General features: G+C 46.1%; 1 protein-coding gene across 1 annotated transcript in view; it reads right to left on the minus strand.

Moving 5' to 3' along the window:
* GPRIN3 (GPRIN family member 3) overlaps positions 1-16568 on the minus strand; it is a 42077-nt gene extending 25509 nt beyond the window's left edge. The window contains exon 1 of the mRNA XM_066632227.1: positions 16406-16568. The gene's annotated coding sequence lies outside the window, so the exon portion shown is untranslated. The remainder of the gene's footprint in view (positions 1-16405) is intronic.
* Between the last annotated feature and the right edge of the window lie 1856 nt (positions 16569-18424).

The raw sequence follows: 18424 nt of genomic DNA on the forward strand, positions 1-18424 counted from the left end.
ATTTATTTTTCACATTTTTATAACACCCTTCTGCCAAGGAGCTCAGGGTGGTGTACATAGTTCCTCCCCTTCTTTTGTCCTCATAACTGTGAGGCACATGAGGTAGAAAGATTGTGACCGATCCAAGGTCAACCCCTCCCAAGTTTGAGTGGCGATTTGAACCTGGCCGTTCCAGGTCTATGCCCAACTTCTGAACCACTACACCATTTTGGCGTGTATGCCCAGGGCACAAAATAGATGCTTTACCCTTGTAATCAGCAAGGCCCACGGAAGTCCAGGAGAACAGAGCAGAGAGAGGGGTAAAGGGTCTTTCTCCTTGAGTCCCTTCGGGGAGAAAGGCGGGGTAAAAATAAAGTTATTATTATTATTATTATTATTATTATTATTATTAAAGCAGAATTGATGCTGGGATTAGGGAAGAGAACCATTCAAAACCCATTCTACTTCACCTGCATTTTTAAAGTCTCCAGTCCAGACATTAAAGTGATTCCGTAACCAGTTCGGACAATTTGAACTTGTTTAGATCCCTTTCATGCAGAATAGTGTCAAAAATTATTTTGTTTGCAATGCAGCTGCATCATATAAATCAGCGGTTCCCAAACTAATGTGGTCATGGCACTATGTCCCGGTTCCACCGTGCGTGAGAAAACGTGTCAGATCTCACAAGAGAGCTCAACCTGGTCAAGATGGCAATGACTGGGACAGCTGGTAAGAAGAGGCTGCAAGGGACATCCTGCAATACCCCTGCGAAGTATTTGTTGTGGCTCCCTGGGATTCCAAACTGGGTGAACAGTTTGGGAATCACTGGCATAAATAGCAGAGCTCTTTAAGGGCGCAATCCTAACCCCTTATGTCAGTGCTTTCCAGCACTTTCCAGCACTGACATAAGGGCAATGCAGCTCTGAGGCAAGGGAACAAACATTCCCTTCCTTTGAGGAGGTCTCCGTGAGTGACACCCAAGTGCAGGATGCAGCACATGTCCCGTTGGCTCTCACACAGGAAAATATAACACTAATTACGCAATTGAAAGCCAACAGCCTGACTGTTGAACCTCTTATTATGAACCAGCTTCTACTTGTGGGTTTAGGGGTTCAGCTTAGGTTCAAGGCAATCAAGACATTTGAGGTTCCGGTTCAGTTCTAGATTATTGAACATGCTTCTCTGCACCATTTCAGGATTCAAGTTCAACTCCCTGCTTTGGTTACAGCAGTGGTTCTCAAACATTTAGCCCTGGGACCCACTTTTTAGAATGAGAATCTGTTAAGACCCAGCAGAGGTGATGTCATGACTGGAAGTGACATCATCAAGCAGGAAAACTTTTAACAATCCCAGGTTGCAGTCCTTACTCCATGTTTACCTAGGAGTAAGTCTTATTGACTCTCATGGTTAAAAGCACATACATAGTAGCCTGTTGAAAGTATAGATGTGTAATTTCCCCAAATGCTGCCACATCCCATGATAGCATCAAGTCTATTAAAAATAAAATATTGACATGAATGGGGATCCATCTGAATTTGGGTCGCGACTCACCTAATGGGTCCCGACCCACAGTTTGAAAAACACTGTGTTAGAGGAAAAAGGACAGAAAAGTCAACAAGGCAGAGACAGTTGGTGGGTAGAAGAAGTGGTGGCAACAGGGAACCTTGGGGAAAGATCAGTGCGCCTCTCTTAGGAACTGTGGTCACCTCCACTGCAAATCACTTCCATGAGATGGAGGTACAAAAGGCTATCAGGAGAATCAAACAGCAGAGAACCAGCAGGTAATTCTGGCCTCACAGAGTGCTTCCCAACTGAACCACAGCATCACTTACTGTATCTACATGAAAACAATCAAAGCTTTCAGTACTCGTGATGGCTGCATTACATCACTCGCTCTTACCACATGCCAGCGGAAGGTCAAGAGTGAAGAAGTTCCCATGTGATGTACAGCTAATTGACTGCTGTGAAATGCAGTCACAATCTGATAAGAGTCCACCACAAGACTCAACTAAAACACATTCCCATCCTCCCAACCATGTTCACATTAATGGCTACAATGAGCATCATGGAGAGCAATTAGAGAGCAAGCGAGACCGTGAGAGTGTCAGACTAAGATCAGGGAGAACTGGATTCAAGTCAGCCATGGAACCTACCTGGACCAATAACACCCTCTCAGACTATGCCACTTTAGAGGGTTGTTCCAGTGACCAAATGTGTGTGTGCAGGAGTACTATATACACCATCCTGAATTCCTTGGAGGAAGGGTGCAACCTAAATATACAGATCGCCGCAGCAACTTCCCATGCTCTTAGTCTTGCACTTTTGACACTGAACAGGTAGCACGTGGAAGAACATAAGGCTCATTTCACAACCACACGTGACTGGGCAGGAGACCAGTGTGGGCTGAAGATCCAGGTGCACACCCTGGTCACACAGTCCCTTGATGCACATTGGCAACACTGGAGTATACAGTTTTAGTTTGCACAAATGGGCCTATTGCTAGCGTTTTGCCCAACAAGACAGAGTGATGATCAGGGTGTTCAAAACATGTGAACAGAAGGATCCACAATTGTAATGGATACCCATGGAGTTTTGGGGAGGCTCAGAGAGACAACTGGAGAAACTTGGGCCCTCTTACTCAAGCTATGTGGCAGCTGGTCAGAGTCCATGCCAGTTTTCAAAAGAAGCTGGCCGGATATGAAGTGTCACATACAATGAAGGTACCCAAGTGCAAGGAGTAACTTTTTTAACCCATTTCTGCCTAGCCTGCAGGTGTACATTCCTGTTGTGTATATGTAACGTTGGGCAGAAATGGCTTAATCAGAAGAAAACCTTTACTCTTTGGATAGCAAAGATACTGATATTTACCATTGTTACCAGTTTTCAATCTTTTCTTCTACCTCACAAATAAGAAAGCTAAAATCTACACGGGTAGAGCTGCAAGCAGCAACAATTATTAGCTGACCAGCTTAGCAAGAGATATGCAGGAAGTCTCTGAAGACAATCAGAAAACTTAAATGTGAAAGCTTAAGAGCAGGGAAGTCAAACATAAGGCCCATGGGCCGGATGCATCTCCACCCAGGGATTAATTTTTCCAACCCCTGTTATAATTGAGCTCTCACTGCATGATAATTAGAATCTCTCGTCTTGAAATTATGAACAAGATTTGCACATTTTCAGCTCGTGAATTTCTATGTGAGAGCAAAATGCTTGTTTCTGGCCATCATCTGATAAAAATGTCACTTCCTGCTTAATGATGTCACTTTTGGCCCTCAGCAGGTGCCACGAATGCTATTCAGCCCACTATATGAAATGGGTTTGACACCCTTGAATTAGTGTATGCAGCAAAGAAGATCCTTCAGCTGTAAAAATGACAATATTGCTATAATATACAGGTCCAGCCTTGTTATACACGGATTTGACTTAACACAAATGGCTACTCAAATGAGAAGGAATGTGCTGATCCCTGGAGAAGGGGAAAAATGCACCCCTTTAAAATGCTTTTCTTACTGTTGCAGAGATTTTTATCTCTACACAATGAGAAGGGCCCTTTAAATTAAAAGAAAACAGTCCTTTGCAGTAGTTGGAGAGAGGGCAGCCAGCTGACAATCCATCAATCATTCTCTCTCCAAGAGACCTCCTCCCTTCCCCCTGAACAGTGAAAGAAAGACAATCTTTTCTAAGTGCCTGGAGAGAGACTGATTGTTGGATTGTCATCTTAACGACTAAACACCACAAAGGTCAGCAAGGACTCAACCTGTATGTCACTTCATGTGTTGAGGCATAAATGCAACAAAAAAAAAAAAATCAGAGCAGATTTACAGCCATTTTTAGGTACTTTCACTGAACTAAGAAAGGAAACAGGATCTAGAGATTTAAAAGGAGAGTTCATGTCAACTGTGTTATCATTAGTACAATTACTTTCAATAATGCTTTAGAAATATTATCTGAATGAAGAACAGAAGGCGACATGGACCATGCATTCATCAAATCTCCACCTTCATTTCCTTTTAGGTCAGAGGGAGAGCTTAAGACTTCCTCCATTAGCTGTTTGTAAAACGATCTATTAAAAAAAGAAGTAAGGTGCAACCCATCCAATAAGTCTTTAGCGAAGTACTTTGTACTGTGCTTCAGATGATAAAAGAAAAAATTATGTAGCAAGATTCTCAGTAATGATACATAATTACGTGCCAGTAAGCATATGCTAACAATGCTTCTGAATGCCAATTAAATCTTCAAAAGTTTTTCTTTTTAAAGCTTGAATTGGAGATGGTGAAAATAAATCCAAAGGGGGGGAAAAAATGCGGGCAAGCTTACCAGTCACTGCATTTATTAAGATCACTTTGTTTGGTTTCTAATGCCAAGGAATACAAGCCAACAAAAATAAGAAGTTCAACTAGAAACTATTTTGACCAGTTAATGTAAAAATAAATTCAAAATAAGGGATGACAAGAACTGCAGACTGTATCCTGTCATCAGAAACTTCTTCCATATTAGTCAGTGGGAGTGATATTGGTCATTGGGAACCACACCATAAGAGCAGAGGTATACCCAGGACTTTTTGCTGCCCAGGGCAGCAAAGCCGTGATCTCATGACGCCACGCAGCAGCATTTTCGGAGTTCGCACATTTTCAGCAGCAGGACAAGCGATTTTGCCTGACTGGCTGATGAGAAGGCACATGCTGTCTTGCAAACTAGGGCAATTAGCAGCTAGGGCTCGAGGACGTTATCAGGTCTTTGCATCACCCGGTCTTCATTGGAGGCTCTGCAGGACCCACAAGAAATCAGGCTGGGACCCACAAAGTTTGAGAAATGCTGCCTTGGACATCAGATTGGCAGAGTTGCTTCCTGGATTGGAAAAGGGTGATGGGGCCAGAGCCGAAGAGGAAGAGAAGAAGAAGAGAGAGGTGGGCTAGACTGTCACCTTTTCCAATCCAGGGAGCAGGAGGAACATAGACTGGCACATCACCAGGCAAAGGGCAGGGTAGAATTTTGCAGGGTGCCTCATGCACTTGGGGGCTTCAGGTAGTCCTAAGGAGCATACTTCTTGTGGTGCCATTTTCCCTATAACCGTCACTCAGGAGGGGGGATTTTCAGTGGGAAAATGGTATGAGGGGAAAAAGTTAACCACCCCCTTCTCAAGTGCCATGAACCCAGTAAGAACTACCCCCTTGGCACAATGTCTTTTAGCCAACTGAGGGCCCAATCCTATCCAATATTCCAGCACCGATGCAGCCCCAAGGTAACTTGAGATCTCAAGGTAACTTGAGGAGACCTCCGTGACTGCCCCCCCACCCTTAGGACGAAGCGCATGACCCGTTGGCATGGCTGCATCAGTGCTGCAAAGTTGGATAGGACTGACCCCTAAGTGACATTCCTAGTTAGAAGGATGCCTCTTACTGACATGATTTAACTACACATCTAGTCTGACCTTAAATCATTAAGCTGCTGATACCGGCCAAGGACCTGAAATCCGTGTTCAACAGACATCACATTTCCAGCCTAAGGCTCTAATGTGGCAGTGATAATTCAGGGCAGCTACACCAGCTGTACACCCCCCCCCCCAAGCTCCTGACTTGGAACAAGATACAAGAGTTTGGCAGATTTAATAAGTAACTAAACATCTGTGATTAGAACACCAGCCATCACAAGTCTTTGTTTCCGCAAAAGAGCTGCGGAGTTCAAAGTCCACAAAACAGATCAGAAGAGATAAATATATTTACCTGCTATGATTTCCCTGGACCAATGATGGTTTCATCCATGGACTACCTACAGGAAGCATTCTCTGCTACGTGATGTTTAAAAACACCACAACGTGCTCAGTTTTATAAGAGATATTTTTTTCTTTTTCTTTTGTCACAGAACAGTCTGATGACACAATTGCCAATGTGGGGGATTCTGTTATCTTGTCATTATGCACAGGCTGTCTTTACTGACTAAACATAGAGTGCTAGGACTGATGGCAGGGTGGGATTGTATCGGAAGCTCAGCTGATTCAATCTGCTACCAAAGCAGGCCTCAGATACATTCGTACTATGCTGGTCCTTGCAACAGAAAAGGAGCTCACAATAACTGGAACATAGCATGTGTCACAAGCACAGAGAGGCAGGGCCAAGAATTCAACCACCACATCAGAGAGGCTATCATGCCTCTGTGATGTGGTGGCTGAATTCTTGGACCTGCCCCTCATTATGAGAGGGGCACAATGAGACATGAAAATACTGTAGATCAGTGTTTCTCAAACTGTGGGTCAGGACCCACTAGGTGGTTTGCAGGAGGCAGGAGGTCTGGTCTAGAGGGTAGAGCCTCCGTTTGCCTGAAGATAACATCCGAAGGTCGCCGGTTCGAGGCCAGCGGCACCGTGCGACCTTGAAGCAGCTGACAAGCTGAGCCGAGTTATTCCATCTGCTCTGAGCGTGGGAGGATGGAGGCCAGAATGTGAAACCAGATCAGAAAGAAACATCTGAAACGTTGAGGTTCTTGAAAGATAGAACCTTCTTTCAATTGTAAAAAATCCCTACGGGGATTTAAATAGCCTGCCTATGTAAACCTTGAATAAAGTCTGAGGAGAAATCTGACGACCAAGAAAGGCGGTATATAAATACCTGTATTATTATTATTATTATTATTATTATTATTATTATTATTATTTGCAAGCTGGTGGCTCACCATTCATTTCAATATTTTATTTTTAATATCTCAGACTCCATGCTACCATGATATGTGACTGCATTTGGAGAAATATTACACATCTGAACATTTAACAGGCTACTATACATATACTTTTAACAATGAAAGTCAATGGGACTTCCTCCTGGGGAAGTGCAGGTAGCCTAGGATTGTTAAAAATGTTCCTGCTGGATGATGTTGCTTTCGGTTATGACATCTCTTTCAGTGGGTCCTGACAGATTCTCATTCTAAAGAGTGGGTCCCGGTGCTAAAGGTTTGAGAACTTCCAGACCAAACTTCCCTCCAGACCAAACTCCGAAATATGAGAAGTCCCAAACACTTCTGTAGGAGATCCAAAGTGGCTCTCAGCTTGAAATCGTTAGCACGCTTTCTTAGCAACCAGGGTTGGTTAGATCAATGGGTTAGATCAATGGTTCCCAAACTGTGAGTTGGAACCCACTGGTGGGTCATGACATGATTTTTGGTGGGTCACCAAAGGGTGATGGAAAGATCAAATAACTAATTGCCCCAAGCCCTGTGGCTGTTCAAAAATTAGACACTGTAGTTGCTAATTACTCTGCAAAGATCTCCAGCACTTTGCAAGCATGTGTAAATAAAGGGAGATAAATGTTTGAGGGTCTTTTTTGAGGGTTACTATTATAAATAAAATATTATTTCTGTCTAGAGCTCCTTTCTTAAAAGTCTGGTAAACCTAGATGAGTCCCAGTAGAGTGTCATTTTGAAAAATGGGTCCCAGTGCTAAAACGTTTGAGAACCACTGATTTAGATAATTACAGTGGTCTGTCCTGAAATACTCAAACAGGAATTTCTAAATCCAAGCAGTAATGTGTGATTCTTTTTTTTCTTTGCAAGTTCTTTAGGACACAAAAATAAACAGCTGCTTCATCCATTTCTACATGTACATCGACAGATTTATAATAGAAGAAAACCAGCAAATTTTCCCCTTTCCAAAGACCAGCAAAATGAGCCGAGGCAATTTTCATATCAACTGTATGGTTGTATGCTTGAATGGACTTTCATAGCAATGTGCATAATTTAAACATTGTGCCTCTGCTCTATCTTCCATTAAGATAAAATTAAGAATTCCAATCCCTCTGCACTCAAGGCTTGAGATGAGCATCCATTAGTAGCTTGTTCTTGCCTTATAAAAAGTTATCGAACAATGAATTTGTTATGCAACACCCAAAAGTTTAAAGACTTTGGAGTTCAACTTCACCATAAGGGCTTCCTGTTTCATAGCATCCTTATCTAGAGCAGGGGTCTCCAAACCCTGGCCGGGGGGGCCAGATGCAGCCCGTATCCAACCTCTTTCTGGCCCGCAGCCAACCTCTTATCCCCTGAAAGCCTCTGGCCCACTCAACCGAACATGACCAGAACTGTGCTCTGATTGTATCTGGAGGGTGTTCTGAGGGCCAGAGATTAAATGAATGAGCCCATTCATTCATTTATTCACTTATCGAAGTTCCATCTCCAATTTATTTATTTAAATTTTATATTTAATTTTTTTTTTCCAGCCCTCCATACCATGCCAGATATTTGATGCGGCCCTCTGGCCAAAAAGTTTGGAGACCCCTGATCTAGAGGGATAGACAAAGATCTGTTGTAATGCACTACCTCACTTTAATGCTCAACCTGAGTAGTTATGGCAGTGGTTCCCAAACTGTGTGCTGCAGCAAATTCACAGGTGTGCCACAGGATGCTCCCAACAGCCTCTACTTACCAGCTCTTCCAGGCACCAACATCTTGGCTGGGCCAAGATCTCGTGTGATTCTTGCTGCTGGGCACCACTGAGGAAGGTTAGCATGAGCACAGTAAGTTTGGGAACCACTGAACACTCTTAGCAGTCACCAAATGAATCCATTAGCTTGTCCAAGGCCATGGACTACCCCTAACACTGGCACAAGAAGCTAAACCTGTTATTTACCAAAGAGGAAGGGGAAAAAACCAGCCCTGAACAATAGGGCACCTGCAAAAACATGTGAAAACCACCAGTTTTATGAAGGTCAAACTATACAAGGCTATTGTTGGCAACCTTCAGTCTCGAAAGACTATGGTATCACGCTCTGAAAGGTGGTTCTAGAACAGCATCTAGTGTGGCTGAAAAGGCCAATTCGGGAGTAACAATCCCTTCCACACTGGGAGCAAGAGCAGTTTGTCCCTGGTCTGTCTCCCTGGCTATGGGCAGGAGGTCTGGTCTAGAGGGTAGAGCCTCCATTTGCCTGAAGATTAACATCCACAAGGTCGCCAGTTCGAGGCCACCGGCACTGGGCGACCTTGAAGCAGCTGGCAAGCTGCAGCTGAGCTGTTCCATCTGCTCGGAGCGTGGGAGGATGGAGGCCAGAATGTTAAACCAGATCGGAGTGTAACACCTTGAATGTGGTGGTTCTTGAAAGAGAGAACCTTCTTTCAATTTGTAAAAATCCCTGCGTGGATTTAATAAGCCTGCCTGTGTAAACCGCCTTGAATAAAGTCTTGAATAAAGACCAAGAAAGGCGGTATATAAATACTGTATATTATTATATTATTATGGGCCTTCCTTCTTTGCCTCTTAGCCTCAGACTGTTGGCCAAGTGTCTCTTCAAACTGGGAAAGGCCATGCTGCACAGCCTGCCTCCAAGCGGGCCGCTCAGATGCCAGGGTTTCCCACCTGTTGAGGTCCATTCCTAAGGCCTTCAGATCCCTCTTGCAGATATCCTTGTATCGCAGCTGTGGTCTACCTGTAGGGAGCTTTCCTTGCACGAGTTCTCCATAGAGGAGATCCTTTGGGATCCGGCCATCATCCATTCTCACCACATGACCGAGCCAACGCAGGCGTCTCTGTTTCAGCAGTGCGTACATGCTTGGGATTCCAGCACGTTCTAGGACTGTGTCGTTTGGAACTTTGTCCTGCCAGGTGATGCTGAGAATGCTAAGCCCAACATTAATAGATGGACTTAAAACCAGAAAGTGGAGTGCAAGCCTATGCCCAAAGCCAGCTGTAGCAGCAGAAGGAATGTGCAAGGGGAGGGATTACCACTTTACTGCTGTGCTGCTTCTGCAGCCTTAACATCTGACCAAGAGAAAAAGATTGTCATTCAGCAAGCATCAGTAGAGCGAATCACAGAATTTTATGGTTGTAGTATGGCAGCATTTCTCAAAGAGTAATTCCTAGGAGCCCTGGAGTTACCCGAGACCCCTTCAGGGGCTCCATGAGCACACCACAAATGCCCCCCTTTTGCTTGGTGCTGCAGCACTCTGTACATGCGCTAGAAATTTATGGCATCACTTCCAGTGGGCCCTGACAGATTCTCATTCTAAAAAGTGGGTCCCGGTGCTAAAAGTTTGAGAACTGCTGAGCTAGTGGAACAGAACACAAGGGTATACCATGGTGCCACTGTTGCTTGGGATCTGAAATGGAACGTCACCTAGCAGGCAGGGAGGCCTACTGCCAGCTCAGTATGTCAAAGGAAGTGGTGGGGTGGGGGACGACAACCCTGCAGATCAAGCCTGCGGTGTTCCAGGGAGCTGCAGCATTCTGTAATTGTTGACATTAATTGGCTGTCCAATATTGGGAACAGGGGGTGGTGGTGGTGGAGAGTTAAAAATGAATGGGAGTAATAAACACATATTCATTGAACTAAATGATGATGGTTGAACTGTTTCATACACTGCTTTCAGACAATAAACTTAGCTAAAATGACTGTTGCAAGGGCATTTTGCACCTGATGAGAGGCAGGCAGTCGTTCTCCAGCAACTGCAGACTCTATGCAGAGCTGCAGCCAATCATGGCTCTGACATTCACTCCACCTTTCAGGCTAAGCTTGCATGCCACGACAAAATTTAAAAACAGCAGAGAGCTGCAAAACATCATCCACACTATAAAAAGGGAATAACCAGATATACCATCCATGATAAGCAGAATATTATCTTCATCAGGTACCTAAAAGCTGGAGGAGGGGCACCAGTCAAGTGTTCTTGGGGAGACTGATCACAATCGGGGTGCAAGCTCAGAAAAAGTTTTGTCTTGGCTCATTCACTAGCTGCCTTACTGCTAAAGGTGGTGGCCTGTAAAAGCAGGCAAGCTCACTTTTTTTTCCTCTGGGACTTTCTAGGTCAAAACTGCTTCTTGGATTGTGCATAGAAACAGACAGGAAATCAGCTAGGTTTTTTGGATTTTCTTTTTATATACTGGCAACATATATTCAAACTGGCAAGTTCCAGCCACCAGTCGTGCTTCGAACAAACTGAGGTTTTTGGATAGTCTTCAAGGGCAGCCCAACACACAACTTACTGTATTCCTATGCTTGTGAAGTGGGAAGTTGAAAACCCAAGCAAAACCAAATTAATTTACGGGCAGCCCAATCCAAACTGCTGGTTGAACAAGCACAGAGGCTTGTGCCAGCTTACCAGGGTTGGATCCAGCCCCTGTACCAGCAGAGGAGGGTAAGGTGGAAGGAGCGGTAGAAGGTGGTGGTAGGGAGTTTGCAGAGGTGGGGAGGGAGAATTTTTGTGGGGGGGGGGGAAGGCAGATCGGGATCAGGAAGGGGGTGGGATTGGCAATGGCAGTCCACACCAGATCTTAACCCCCACTTCTGGACCAGACAGCTTTCCACGGGCTGCTTGGATTTGTGACAGCCAAATAGCTGGCACAGATCAAAGTAACCCCGCAGGGCAGGGCAGGGCTCAGCTGGGCTGGACATGGGCCACGAGGAAAAATATCTGCAGCCTGGCTGTACTGGCACAAGGTTAGGATAGTGCCCTAAATGGATCTAGCTAGAAATATAGTTTCTATTGCTAACTGTACATTGTCCCAAAATGCTTACTTTCTGCATTTACTGTGAGGGCCCAACCCTATCCAACTTTCCAGTGCTGGTGCAGCCTCAAAGCAGCCCTGAGGAAGGGGAACAAACATTCCCTTACCTAGAGGAGGCCTCCTTGGCTGCCCCCCGCCCCCCACAGGATGCAGCACATACCCCATTGGCACTGCTGCACCAGCACTGGAAAGCTGGATAGGATTTGGCCCTAAGTGGGCACAGAATCAGCAGCCGATTCCAATGGTAGACCTGGCAAAACATACCCAAGCATCCCTGTGCTTGACTTTAAGAATCTAAGGCCCAAATCCTAACTTTCCCGCACTGACATAGCTGTGCCAATGGGGCATGTGTTGTATCGTGCAGTTGGGGGGCAGTCACGGAGGCTTCCTCAAGGTAAGGGAATGTTTGTTCCCTTATCTCAGACTTGCATTGCCCTTACCTCTGAAAAGTTGGTTAGGATTGCACCCATAAATGCATGTCATATGGTAGCCCAGAGTAATTGCTTCTGCACCTAGGATGTGAGGCAGTCTCTTTGGAATGCTTGGGGGGGGGGGGGGAGGAAGGATGCTAGAAAATGTCCCCAAACAAGAAAAAAATAGGGAAAAATGGAGGTCTTTCATCACAGCTGCATCAACACTTTCCATTTTTACAAGTACACTTAAAACCTTTTGTGTGATGTGGCCCTGAAGTCCACTTAGGAGTTTACTATAGTGCTCCAGTTGCCAATTCCTTACTTTCGAATGTTCTCAATGTGTAAAGAGGTCATTGGAGATTTCAGCTACACATAATGAGTAACTTCTTTCTGCCTGCCTTGAGTTAGGGCTTCAACTTGCTTCCTCACAAGTACAGGATCTGCTCCTATACTGCTCACGTTCTTACTCAAGCACATCTGTAACTTGCCATTCCTTTTCCAAGCTTCCTTTCACCATCACCCTTATGTACCAGAACAGCAAGTGGATCCTACACGCTTTCAAGTCAATTCAAGAGAACAAAACTGGCAGATCCTTTCACTGAGCAGAATCAATGAACCAGGACAAAACTGCACACAGTGAAGAGGATGTTTTTCTCCATGCAGCCAGCTGGCAAATCAACCTCCTGTACAAAGAACCACTGAAAATGTAAGAACATAAGAAGAGACCTGCTGGATCAGGCCAAAGGTTCATCTAGTCCAGCTTCCTGTATCTCACAGTGGCCCACCAGATACCTCAGGAAATACACAAGACAACAAGAGACCTGCATCCTGGTGCCCCTCTGGCATTCACAGACAGCCTACTTCTAAAATTAGGAGACTGCACATACCCATCACGGCTTCTAACCTGTGACGACTTTTCCTCCATAAATCTGCCCAGCCTCCTTTTAAAGGCATCCAGGCCAGGTGTCATCACCACATCGGGTAGCAAAGAGCTCTATTGATTAAATGAGTTGGGTTGCAGGCTGAGCGCATGACATACTGTCTACTGTGCTCCCCAAGAAGCTCTGACAAAAATAGCACTAATATATCTCATCACACTGTTGTGAGGTCAATTAGTATGACAGGCAGTAACTTCCATGGTTACGCAGAGACCAATCCTATCCAACTTTCCAGCGCCAATCAGCCCTGAAGTAAGGGAACAAATGTTCCCTTATCTTGAGGGGGCCACTGTGACTGCCCTCTTCTCTGCAGGATGCAGCGCATGCCCCATTGGCACAGCTGCATCAGCACTGGGAAGATGGATCGGTCCGGGCCCTTAGTCTAGCTTCATTGAGAACCGAGCAGAGATTTAAATCTTTCACATGCAAAGCCAGAATCATTGTAATCTATCACATCAGTTCATAACATCCGCGGACTTCCACCAAGTGCTTAGGAATGAGTAACGAACCAAGGTTGCTAAAGCCTTAATAAAAATTAAATACGTTTCATGCATGGCAAAAAAAAAATGTCAAAAGGCACATAGGATGGCAGGCAAAACAGAACGTATTTGGATAGCATTTTTGAATATAAAGATATGGCCTTCCTCCCTATCCCCCCCCAAGTCAATCCCTAGTCAATCAAAGCTTCTTTTCAAATGACGGAAACCATCAAGACCATATGTGTGGCTCCGAGAGCTTTCAAGGGAGCATATATCACAAGACCACGCTTTGCTTTTCATAGATTGTTGCCTTTTCCCGTTACCTGTGCTGGGGAAGTATTTCTGAGCTGTGACAGTGCTGTTGCTATGGCAATGACTCTTCTCTACTGGATTGCAACAAAACAAAACAAAACCCCCAAACACCAATCCACATTGCAGCAAAGGGCGCAATCCAGCAGGTAGTTCTCTCACACACAGTCCTGTGTAGATGCGGTTCATTTCAATGGGGTGAGCATAGGGGAGCTGCGTCCTGGACTGGACTCAAATGTTTCTAACCCAATAGCGTCATCATCTGTATAAAGCCCCACCAACAAAGCAGCCCCCCTCCCCTTTTAAAATAACAATCTGCCCTTCATCCATTTGTTCTCCCTAGAGGTAGTAAACACAAAGCACCAGCACCAAATAATCATCATCAGTTAGGGAACAGCCTTTTCAAGACGTGTCTACTGCAAACTCAAGCACCGCAGGGAGTAGCAGACAAGGAAGGAAACAGGAAGAGGAAACTAGACATGTTTGTTTCAAGACTAAGAAGTAAAACTTTGCACCCACTCAAATCCCCACCCCATCTGTGTTCAGCAAAATATTTCACTTCTGCTGACTCAATTCAGTGTCCTAAATTAAACGGGTTTCCGTTGTGCATAGAAGGGCAGATTGCTAAGGCAAAAGGAATTTTTTTGCCCCAGAAAGCAGTGGTTTTAGGGCCATCTAAACCCATTTCTGTCCAGCCCACAGGTGTAACACATTTGATCCCTGTTGCGTAGATGCAACGTTGAGCAAAAACGCTTTAAGCATTTAGCATGCACATGGATCAGCTGAAAGGCGTCTGTCCCCCAAACTAAATATAAAATCCATAGTAAGGCTGTGTTCTCCGAAAATATTCATCACTGCTGTACCTGTTTAGCTTGGGGGTTAAAAACCTCCTCCCCCCATTTTCTATCCTCCCCACATGCACTTATTATAAATGGGTAAAGCAAAGGGATGCCATATGCTTTAAATTGAATTGCACATACCACCATCCAAGTCTTGATTTACCTTACAGCTCACCCAGAGGCCGAGTTAACATGAATCAAGCCCTTTAAAGCCTGCAGCCTGTTCATTTACTCGGTTGCAGTGCACACAGCAGTGGCAGCTGGCCTCTTCAAAGGCAATCAGGGCCTCTCCGCCCGACCTTGCATCTGGGAAAACTTCCCTCAAGTGCTTCATTCTCCAAATAAATTACCCAGCCATCAAAGCAAGTCATAAACAGTTTGTACACACATGTCAGGCAGACTGGGCCGTGATCCAGTTCAGTTTCATCGGTTCCTCTTCCTCCCTGTGGCAGTCAATATGTTACAGCTAGTCCCAAGCCCTACCAATTCCTTCTAGGGAAGAAAAACAACCCCAAGGGCATAACAGATTTCCTATTTTTTTTCTCAGGGGAGCAGGAAGGAGGATGGATGAAGAACCAGAAAAAACGATCAGATGTGAAGGGAATGCAAATGAGATCAGCAATGAAGGCTGGAGAAAAAGGAGACAAATCATGGGCAGACATTGGCCTCCACTCAGACCATCTTCTTAAGAATGAAGAGGTGTGACTAGAGTGGAGCCTGAGGGGCACTTGCCCCAGGCACTATACCAGGGGGGTGTCATGTGCAAGGAAGTCACTTCTGGGTTCCTGGTGGAAGAGGAAGTTCTGGCAGCTTTGCACCTCCATTACTTTGGGGTGGGGGTACAATGTGCAAGGAAATCACTTCCTCTCTGGAGAAAGAGGTGCTGGTGGCTTCATGCCCCCCCATTCCTTTTCATATGGATGCTCCCCTTTTGGGAGGCATGGGGGGGTGAGAAGCTGCCGGCACCTCCTCCAGAGAGAACCCAGAAGTGACATCACAACGTCACATCACTGCCCCGGGACCCATGGCTTCTAGTTATGCCTCTGAATGCACAAGTATTTTGGAGGCTGCAAAAGGAGCCCCTCTTCCAGATACTATTTGCCCTTTTTAAATCATATGGAGGGACCCAGGTCTACCCCACATAGCCTCCCACTATCCGCAGGTGCCTGCAGCTGTTTGGGTGTCGCTCATGCCCCAGACCGATGCAAAGAAGACACAATGAGCTTTGTCATCATTGTCCATCGCCACAATGATGACTAAACTTGTTTGCAAAGTTCACCTGCAAGGCACAGGTGGCCTCTTCCAAACAAATCCAGGACCATGAAAGAAAATGAGAGCCGGTTTGCACCACAGTGTGGGGGGGAGGGGACAGAGGTGGGAAAAACAGATGGCTGGAAAAGGTTTTCCAAGGGTGACTTGCTTTTCAGGGCTGGGCAGCAGCAGAACTGTCAGTAGGCTTACTTAGAAGTAAGCCTTGCAGGCTTTAGTGTGGATCATCAGCTTTGCATCTGGGTCCTAAGCAGGCTTGCTCAGGGCTCAGTCTGGTTTGGTTCTACAGGACTTATGCACATCTCCTCTGAAGTAAGTTCCACGGAATTCAACAGGGCTTACTCCTAGGAAAGTGTGGACAGGATTGCACCCCTAGGGCACAAACCTAGGCACGTCAGTCCTTCAGTGGGACTTCCGGGAAAGCAGGGGTAGAATTGCACCCCTGGGGCACAATCCTAGGCATGCCTACTCAGAAATAAGTCCTACTGCGTTCAGTGGGACTTACTCCCAGGAAAGTGTGGTAGGGTTGCAGGCTTGGGACTGCGCTTAAAACTGCCCCCACCTTAGCTGATTCGCACCCTGCTTGTCTCTCCATCCAAGGCAGCAGGTCTATTGATGATGATGATGGTGGTGGTGCTACCAGATGCCCTCCCCCACTCCAGCCCTGGTGCGGTCCCTTCCCCTGCGCCTGCCTCACCTTCAGCAGCCGGGGAAGGCGGCTGCAGCGCCTGGGAGAGGAGAGATGACCTTGCAGAGAAAGCCCTCATCGGAGCAGGAAGCCAGCAGCCCGGGGAGGCTCGCCCTTCGCAGCCCGTCGTGCCCAGCCAGCCGGGATCGCAAGCCCGCCGGGGAGGAGGAAGAGGAGGACCAGGCGCTGCTGCTGCTGCTGCGATGGTGATGGCAGAGTCCTCCCAGCCCGCGCTAGGTGCCGCTGCTGGTGGGGGCGGTGCAGGTGCCTCCAGGGGGCGTTTCTGCTCGTGCTGGGCTGGGTGGTGGTTGTTTCCGCTGCCCACGATCGCGCTGGCAAGGAGCAGCTGCTGGTCTGAGCGCTGCTACTGCGGAGGGAGGAGGCAAGCTCGGAGGTGGAGCGCTGAGCTTCCTAAGCACGCAGGCTGCCATCCTAGCCACGCTGACTATAGTGGGGCTTGCTTTTGAGTGGACGCGCATAGGCTTGGGCTGACCTGATGCACCTTGGAGCAGTGGTTCCCAAACTGTGGGTCGGTATGCCCACTGGTGGGTCCAGGGTGACCAGATCCAATGGAAGACTGAGCGCCTGTACCTTTAACCGTTGCATAGAAGAGGGAATCTTGGCAGGTGCAGCTTGTTAAACCCTTCCAGGTGGAGCTGCAGGGGCCAAAATTCCCTCTTTTGGGAATTAAAGGTATATTTGGTATATATAAGGTATATTCCCTCTTTTGGGAATTAAAGGTATATTTGGTATATATAAGGTATATTCCCTCTTTTGGGAATTAAAGGTATATTTGGTATATATAAGGTATATTCCCTCTTTTGGGAATTAAAGGTTAAAGGTATATGCACTCTGTCCACCATTGGATCTGGTCACTCCAGGTGAGTCACAATCTGATTTTTGGTGGGTCACCAAAGGGTGACAGAAAGATCAGATAATTAATTGACTCAAGTTCTGAAGCTATTCAAAAAGCAGATACTGTAGCTGCTAATTACACTGCAAAGAGCTCAGCTCCTGCAGTTTGCAAGATAGCTGCCCTGCAAGGATAACTGTTCCTGCAGTTAGCAAGCATGTGTAAATATAGGGAGATAAATATAGGGGTCTTTTTCTGGTTATTATTACTTATAAATAAAATAAAATATTTCTTTCTAGAGCTCCTTTCTTAAAAGTCTGGTTAACCTAGGTGGGTCCTGATAAAGTGTCATTTAAAAAAGTGGGTCCCGGTGCTAAAATGTTTGGGCACCATTGGCTTAGAGATTCCTGCAGCAGAGAAGCAGCTGTCCCCATTTGCAGGGCTTTCTCTTGCCCCTTCCCCCTACAAGCACTTCGCTCCTCTACTTAATATTCATTCTATTTGGGGACACCAGTGGCAGCAGTTCAGCCCTAGAAAATGTGAACATAAGAACAGCCCCACTGGATCAGGCCATAGGCCCATCTAGTCCAGCTTCCTGTATCGCACAGCGGCCCACCAAATGCCCCAGGGAGCACACCAGATAACAAGAGACCTCATCCTGGTGCCCTCCCTTAGCCCATTTCTAAAATCAGGAAGTTGCGCATACACATCATGGCTTGTACCCCGTAATGGATTTTTCCTCCAGAAACTTGTCCAATTCCCTTTTAAAGGCGTCTAGGCTAGACGCCGTCACCACATCCTGTGGCAAGGAGTTCCACAGACCAACTGCACGCTGAGTAAAGAAATATTTTCTCTTGTCTGTTCTAACTCTCCCAACACTCAATTTTAGTGGATGTCCCCTGAGTCTGGTGTTATGTGAGAGTGTAAAGAGCATCTCTCTATCCACTCTGTCCATCCCCTGCATAATTTTGTATGTCTCAATCATTTCCCCCCTCAAGCGTCTCTTTTCTAGGCTGAAGAGGCCCAAACGCTGTAGCCTTTCCTCGTAAGGAAGGTGCCCCAGCCCAGTAATCATCTTAGTTGCTCTCTTTTGCACCTTTTCCATTTCCAAAGAATGAAGAAGGCAGTAAACCTGTCCATGTGCAGAGTGCATTTTCATTCAAAAACAGCTCCCC

This window comes from Tiliqua scincoides, chromosome 6, assembly GCF_035046505.1.
Source record: "Tiliqua scincoides isolate rTilSci1 chromosome 6, rTilSci1.hap2, whole genome shotgun sequence".
NCBI lineage: Eukaryota > Metazoa > Chordata > Lepidosauria > Squamata > Scincidae > Tiliqua > Tiliqua scincoides.